A 9,119-nucleotide genomic window follows, 5' to 3' on the forward strand; every position below is an offset into this window, starting at 1 on the left:
GATCACCACAACAAAATGGAGTAGTAGAGAGAAAGAGTCGGACCATACTTAACATGGTGTGAAGCATGCTTAAGAGCAAGAAGATGCCGAAAGAGTTTTGGGCCGAAGCAGTGGCATGTGCGCTTTACCTGACAAATTGTTCCCCAATAAGAAGCGTGCATGAGAAGACACCATAAGAAGCATGGAGTGGAAGGAAGCCTAGGATCTCTCACCTCAAAGTGTTTGGAAGCATTGCCTATACCCATGTTCCAGATGAAAGGAGAATAAAGCTCGATGATAAAAGTGAGAAGTATGTATTTGTGGGTTACGACTCAAGCTCCAAAGGGTACTAGCTTTATAATCTAAATAGTAGAAAGATCATCATAAATCGTGACGTGGAGTTCGAAGAAGAAGATTGTTGGGATTAGAGTGTTCAAGAAGACAGGTACGATTTTCTTCCTTACTTTGAAGAAGAAGACGAAATGGAACAACCAATGATAGAGGAACATATTACACCACCGACCTCACTGACACCAAGGTTGGATGAAACAAGCTCAAGTGAGAGGACACCATCACTAAGGAGTATTGAAGAGCTTTATGAGGTAACCGAAAAGATAAACGACATTAACCTTTTTTGTCTTTTAGGTGATTGCGAGCCTCTAAGCTATCAAGAAGCAGTTGAAAACTTAAAGTGGAGAGACGCCATGGAAGAGGAAATCAAGCCAATCACGAAGAATAATACATGGGAACTTACTAAGCTTCCATAAGGACAAAAAGCAATTGGAGTAAGATAGGTGTACAAGGCAAAGAAGAATTCAAAAGGAGGCGTGGGGAGATACAAAGCAATATTGGTGGCGAAAGGCTGTAGTCAAAGACAGGGAATTGACTATGATGAGGTATTTGCCCCCGTTTCTCATCTTGAAACTATTAGACTGATCATTTCTTTGGCAGCCCAAAATGAATGGAAGATCTATCAAATGGATGTGAATTCGGCCTTCTTGAATGGTTTTCTCGAAGAAGAAGTTTATATCGAGCAAACACATGGTTATGAAGAAAAAGGGCAAGAAGAAAAAGTCTTGAAGTTCAAGAAGGCATTATACGGACTCAAGCAAGCACCGAGAGCTTGGAACGTTTGAATCGACAAGTACTTTCTAGACAAGAACTTCATCAAGTGTCCATATGAGCATGCACTCTATATTAAAGCACAAAGTGGAGATATTTCGATTGTGTGCTTATATCTTGATGACTTGATCTTCACATGGAACAATTTAAGCATGTTCGAAGAGTTCAAGAAAGACATGTCAAATGAATTTGAGATGACAGATATGGGGCTCATGGCATATTATCTTGGCATCGAAGTAAAGTAAGAAGACAAAGGAATTTTTATCACCCAAGAAGGCTATGCCAAAGAAGTCCTTAAGAAGTTCAAGATGGATGATGCCAATCCAGTTGGCACCCCGATGGAATGTGGCAGCAAGTTAAGTAAACATGAAAATGTAGAGATTGTTGATCCAACTCTTTACAAAAGTTTGGTTGGAAGTCTGCATTACTTGACAAGTACAAGGACGAATATTCTCTATGTTGTAGGAGTCGCAAGTCTCTACATGGAAGCTCCAACAAAATCCCACTTCAAGGCGGCAACAAGAATCCTTCGATACATCAAAGGTACAAAAACTTTGGCTTGTACTATTACTCTTCTAACAATTATGAGATTATTGGCTATAGTGATAGCGATTGGAGTGGAGACTTGGATGATAGAAAGAGCAATACTGGTTTTGTGTTCTTTATGGGAGATACTACTCTCACTTGGATGTCAAAGAAGCAACCTATCGTCACATTGTCAACTTGTGAAGCTGAGTATGTTGCCGCCACATCATGTGTTTGTCATGCAATTTGGCTAAGGAATTTGTTGAAAGAATTAAAAATGCCACAAGAAGATCCTGTCGAAATATGTGTTGACAATAAATCAGCATTTGCTTTGGTAAAGAATCTTGTATTTCATGAAAGAAGTAAGCACATCGACATCCGTTACCACTTCATAAGAGAATGCATCGAGAAGAAGGAGGTGAAATAAAAGTATGTGATGTCTAAAGATCAAGATGCCGACATTTTCACCAAGCCACTCAAGTTGGAAACTTTCGTGAAGTTAAGGAATATGCTTGAAGTCATAAATCAAGTATAAAGGGGGATGTTGAAATATTAAACTTGATTTGGGTCTAACTTTATTATTTGATTTTTGGGCTTAGTTATTTTGAGCTTAATTTATTTTGGGTAATGTCTCTAGAAAAGTCTTGTAGTATTTGGAGTATCTAGATATTTCTTAAATTGTAATATTTTCTACAATACTCTTTGAATGTCTAGAGTTGAAAACTCTCTAGAATTACTGTTTCTAAAGCTCTCCTTAGAGTACTATAAATAGAGATGTAATTTTACACTTTTGTATCAAGTAAAAATACAAAGTTCTCTCTTCCGTAAATAATTTTCCAACCTATCAAATTTTTATTCAAGCCTCTAATATTCCCACATATTTTTCCTAAACACAAAAAATATTTATTTCCAACATGTCGGTCAATGGCCACGCCCCTTTTAACAGACTTATGGACAACCACATTCAATGGTGATGAAATAATAAAACAATGTTATTGATTATTTGACATATGAATTAATACATATATGAGAACAATCATGTACTCATATTCAATAGCAGGACAATCATCTAACCAAATTATTGAAATTTTGTTTATATTACAAATCTTTCATAATATTGAATAATCTTTAGATGAAAACAAATCATATGTCAGTCTTGCATCGTAGACTAATGTTTATAAAACTAAACAAAAGCACACGTTCAAAACTATAAGACTGGATGATTGCAAGCACAATTATGGATAGCCACAATTAGAGTCGCTTTAGATAATATACAAATAATGCATATTGACAAAAGGACATGTATAGATACAAACGCAAAACACATATATGTTTTTATCTTGTAGAATCATGCGTCAGGTTAAAGGAATGTCAGGGGAAATTGTACAGAATTATACATGTTCGCGATGGATCAAACATTTGAGTGATCTGCATCTTAAACTCTCAAAACATGGCTCTGTTGAAATATTAAACTTTATTTGGGTTTAATCTTATTATTTGATTTTGGGCTTAGTTATTTGGGCTTAGGTTATTTTGGATAATGTTTCTAGAAAAGTCTTGTAGTATTTGGAGTATCTAGATATTTTTTAAGATTGTAATATTTTGTAGAATACTCTTTGAATATCTAGAGTTGAGAACTCTCTAGAATTAGTGTGTCTAGAGTCCTCCTTAGAGTATTATAAATAGAGATGTAATCTTACACTTTTGTATCAAGCAAAAATATAAAGTTCTCTCTTCCATAAATAATTCTCCTACCTACCAAGTTTCTATTCAAGCCTCTAATATTCCCATACACTTTTCCTAAACACAAAAAGGGTTTATTTCCAACAAAGTGGTATCAGAGCTTCAAGGTCCTAAAAAAATGGCGAATGGAGGTTTCCCTTTCCAAATGTCAATGCTCACAAATAACAACTATGACAATTGGAGTATCAAGATGAAGGCGCTACTAGGAGCTCAAATCAAGATGTGTGGGATATCATTGAGAAAGGCTTCAATGAGCAAGATGAAGCTTCGTTAAGCAAAGGTGAAAAGGAAACATTGAGGGAGTCAAGAAAGAGAGACAAGAAAGCTCTCTTCCTCATTTATCAATCGGTGGATGAAGATACATTTGAGAAGATCTCCAACGTAACGACGACCAAAGAAGCATGGGACAAACTTCAAACTTGCAACAAAGGAGTGGAACAGGTGAAAAAGATTCGTCTTCAAACTCTTAGATGTGATTTTGAACGTTTATTTATGGAAGAGTCCGAGTCAATTTCTAATTATTTTTCTCGAGTATTGACCGTAGTCAATCAACTTAAAAGAAATGGCAAAGATGTTGATGAGGTGAAAGTCATGGAGAAAATACTTCGCACTTTAAATCCATGTTTTGACTTCATTATTACCAACATTGAAGAAAACAGGGATTTAAAGACCATGATTATTGAACAACTCATGGGTTCCTTACAAGCATACGAAGAAAAACAAAAGATAAAAATTAAACAAAAGGAGGCTATGGAGAAACTACTACAACTCAACATAAAGGAAACAAATTATGCGAATTACAAGAGCCAAAGAGGATGAGGTCAAGGCCAAGATCGTGGGCGTGGACGAGGACATGGAGGAGAAGGAAGAGGCGGTTACAACAAATACTCTAACAATGGAGAAAGAAGTTGGAATCCACAAGCAACAAGAGGTCGTGGAAGAGGAAATTCATGGTCGAGGTGTGAAAAATCACAAATCAAGTGCTTCAACTGCAACAAGATCGATCATTATGTATCTGAGTGTAGATTCTCAAATAAAGTTGTGGAGAAAGCTAACTTTGTAGAAGAAAAAGGCGGAGAAGAAGAAACTTGGTTGCTCGCGTGCCAAAACCAAGTTGAAGAGAAAAGAAACAAATGGTACCTCGACATCGGCGCAAGCAATCACATGTGCAGCGATCGAAGCATGTTCGTAGAGATTAATGAAGCAACAACTGGAAATGTCTCATTTGGAGATGACTCAAAGATACCGGTCAAAGGAAAAGGTAAAATTCTTATACGCTTAAAGAATGAGAGTCATCAGTTCATATCCAATGTCTATTATGTTCCTAACATGAAGAATAACATTTTGAGCTTGGGACAATTATTAGAGAAAGGCTATGGAATCCACTTGAAAGAATATAGTCTTTTCTTAAGAGATTGTAGATATAACTTGATTGCTAAGGTGCCTATGTCAAATAATAGAACGTTCCTCTTGAACATTCAAAATGATGTTGCAAAGTGTCTCAAGACTTGCTATATCGACTCTTCGTGGTATGACATCCACGATTTGGACATCTCAACTTCGACAGTCTAAAATGTTTGTCAAAGAAGGAAATGGTGTGAGGCTTACCTAGTATAAACCACCCAGACCAACTATGTGAAGGATGTCTAGTTGGGAAGAAATTCTGGAAAAGCTTTCCAAATGAATCAACTTCAAGAGCGACAAAACCGCTAGAGCTCATACACACTGACGTTTGTGGACCAATCAATCGAAACTCTTTTGGTAAGAGTAAATACTTTCTCCTCTTTATTGATGATTATTCTAGAAAAACATGGGTTTATTTCTTGAAGGAGAAGTCAGAAGTGTTTGAAAACTTTAAGAAGTTCAAAGCCCTTGTGGAGAAAGAAAGTGGTCTTTCCATTAAGGCCATGAGATATGACCGAGGAGGAAAGTTCATTTCAAATGAGTTCCACAAATATTATGAAGACCGTGGAATCCGTCGCCAACTAACAGTTCCAAGATCACCACAACAAAATGGAGTAGCAGGGAGAAAGAACTGGACCAAACTTAACATGGTGTGAAGCATGCTTAAGAGCAAGAAGATACCGAAAGAGTTTTGGGACGAAGCAGTGGCATGTGCGGTTTACCTGACAAACCGTTCCCCAATAAGAAGCGTGCATGGGAAGACATCACAAGAAGCACGGAGTGGAAGGAAGCCTGGGATCTCTCACCTCAAAGTGTTTGGAAGCATTGCCTATACCCATGTTCCAGATGAAAGAAGAATAAAGCTCGATGATGAAAGTGAGAAGTATGTATTTGTGGGTTACGACTCAAGCTCCAAAGGGTACAAGCTCTACAATCCAAATAGTGGAAAGATCGTCATAAGCCATGTGGTGGAGTTCGAAGAAGAAGATTGTTGGGATTGGAGTGTTCAAGAAGACAGGTACGATTCTCTTCCTTACTTTGAAGAAGAAGACTAAATGGAACAACCAATGATAGAGGAAAATATTACACCACCGGCCTCACCGAGACCAAGGTTGGATGAAACAAGCTCAAGTGAGAGGACACCATGACTAAGGAGTATTGAAGAGCATTATGAGGTAACCGAAAACATAAATGACATTAACCTTTTTTGCCTTTTGGGTAATTGTGAGCCTCTAAGCTATCAAGAAGCAGTTGAAAATATAAAGTGGAGACACGCCATGGAAAAAGAAATCAAGTCAATCAAGAAAAATGATACATGGGAACTTACTACACTTCCACGAGGACATAAAGCAATCGGAGTAAGATGAGTGTACAAGGCGAAGAAGAATCCAAAAGGAGACTTGGAGAGATACAAAGCAAGATTGGTGGCGAAAGGGTATAGTCAAAGACAAGGAATTGACTATGATGAGGTATTTGCCCCCGTTGCTCGTCTTGAACCTATTAGACTGATCATTTCTTTGACAGCCTAAAATGAAAGGAAGATCTATCAAATAGATGTGAAGTAGGCCCTCTTGAATGGTTTTCTCGAAGAAGAAGTTTATATCGATCAACCATAGGGCCATGAAGTAAAAGGGCAAGAAGAAAAAGTCTTGAAGTTGAAGAAAGCATTGTACGAACTCAAGCAAGCACCGAGATCTTGGAATGTTCGAATCGACAAGTACTTTCAAGACAAGAAATTCACCAAGTGTCCATATGAGCATGCACTATATATTAAAGTGCAAAATGGAGATATTTTGATTGTGTGCTTATATGTTGATGACTTGATCTTCACAGGGAACAATTTAAGCATGTTCGAAGAGTTCAAGAAAAATATGTCAAATGAATTTGAGATGACAGATATGGGTCTCATGGCATATTATCTTGACATCGAAGTAAAGCAAGAAGACAAAGGAATTTTTATCATCCAATAAGGTTATGCCAAAGAAGTCCTTAAGAAGTTCAAGATGGATGATGCCAATCCGGTTGGCACCCCGATGGAATGTGGCAGCAAGTTGAGTAAGCATGAAAATGGAGAGATTGTTGATCCAACTCTTTACAAAAGTTCGGTTGGAAGTTTGCGTTACTTGACAAGTACAAGGCCGGATATTCTCTATGTTGTAGGAGTCGTAAGTCGCTACATGGAAGCTCCAACAACAACTCACTTCAAGGCGGCAAAAAAATCCTTCGATACATCAAAGGTACAACAAACTTTGGCTTGCACAATTGCTCTTCTAACAATTATGAGATTATTGGCTATAGTGATAGTGATTGGAGTGGAGACTTGGATGATAGAAAGAGCACTACTAGTGTTGTGTTCTTTATGGGAGATACTACTTTCACTTGGATGTCAAAGAATAATCTATCGTCACACTATCAACTTGTGAAGCTCAGTATGTTGCCGCCACATCATGTGTGTGTCATGCAGTTTGGCTAAGGAAATTGTTGAAAGAATTAAAAATGCCACAAGAAGATCCTGCCGAAATATGTGTTGACAATAAATCAACACTTGCTTTGGCAAAGAATTATGTATTTCATGAAAGAAGTAAGCACATTGACACTCGTTACCACTTCATAAGAGAATGCATCGAGAAGAAGAAGGTGAAGTTGAAGTATGTGATGTCTAGAGATCAAGCTGCCGACATTTTCATCAAGCCACTCAAATTGGAAACTTTCGTGAAGCTAAGGAATATGCTTGGAGTCACAAATCAAGTTTAAGGGGGGATGTTGAAATATTAAACTTGAGTTGGGTCTAATCTTATTATTTGATTTTGGGCTTAGTTATTTGGGATTAGTTTATTTTGGATAATGTTTCTAGAAATGTCTTGTAGTATTTGGAGTATATAGATATTTATTAAGATTGTAATATTTTCTAGAATACTCTTTGAATATCTAGAGTTGAGAACTCTCTAGAATTAGTGTGTCTAGAGTTCTCCTTAGAGTACTATAAATAGAGATGTAATCTTACACTTTTGTATCAAGCAAAAATACAAAGTTCTCTCTTCCATAAATAGTTCTCCTACCTACCAAGTTTCTATTCAAGCCTCTAATATTCCCACACATTTTCCCTAAACACAAAAAGGGTTTATTTCCAACAGTCTCTTCATCGACTATGCAGACGGGTTTCATAGTTTGGGTAAGTTTTTCCATGAGAGGCTTCTTGTGTACATGAAGAGGGCGCCTTGTTAAACAACGCCGGAGTTTGTGAGCAACATCAGTGAAAATGGCTAGCTTCCACCTCTGTGTTTCCAGCTTCTTTACGCAAGATCCTTGTTCCAAACAAACAACCATTTCCTTTAATGTGGTGCAACTAGCTTCGACCTCTACCACTCCAACTTCATGGCATCTGTTTGATGTAGCGAAGATAAGAAAAAATTTAGGCGTTTGATTTCATGAAGTTCGGGGCAACGAAAATTAGAATAGCTTTAGGAGGCAACATCTGTCCTGATTTCACGACGTCTGTTACCAATGGTGACGGCAAGAATATCTTATGAGAGGGTGGATTTATGCGACGAATGTCACCATTCCGCATCAATCATATTACATGTTTACAGTAAACAATAAAACAAAATTAATCCATAGAGACGCAAATTAATCACCCAAACTATCAACAAAATTAGGGATATTTTCGTTTGATCAATAAATTTCATTATTTCATGACTAAACCCGAAAAATACCGGATTGAAAAAAATAATGAAAAGAGAATATAACCATATCATTTCACTTTGCCATCCTGCTTTTAGTCGAGTGTCTTCTCCATTTGAGGTGAGAACATGAGGTAGATAACGAATAACAACTTTCTTCCCAATTACTTTGTTAGTGAGTTAGGGTTACGACATTGTCTTTTTGTCTTAGAATTGAGATTTGAGGTCAATGTAGTTTTCTCGGGTCCCACGGTGGACATCAAATGTTCTTGATAAATATTTTTGGATAATCTCCCTGAAGCGAGTCAGGTGACACCTTATGAACACAGGTAACTTTTTGATGGTCATTAGTAGAATAGCAGTTACAACCGTCCATTACTGACGAAGGTCGTAACTTCCATGATTTATGGAAAAACGTTGTAACGGACGTATCATACTTCATAACCACTGAATGAACATTCGTTATCCCTTCGTCTTTACAGATGGGTGACCATCCTGGCATAGGCATCAACCATCCTAGTACCCATCTCGGCTATCATAGTCTTCCAAGTGTTCGATTTAACCATTCCACGTCCTACCATGGTCATAAGGATGCAATTCATGATGCATAACGAGCCCTCATCTGGCCTAACCAAAAAGTCAGGATGTACCTTCTAGAATTTGAGA

This window comes from Lathyrus oleraceus, chromosome 1 (genome assembly GCF_024323335.1).
Source record: "Lathyrus oleraceus cultivar Zhongwan6 chromosome 1, CAAS_Psat_ZW6_1.0, whole genome shotgun sequence".
NCBI classification, from domain to species: domain Eukaryota; kingdom Viridiplantae; phylum Streptophyta; class Magnoliopsida; order Fabales; family Fabaceae; genus Lathyrus; species Lathyrus oleraceus.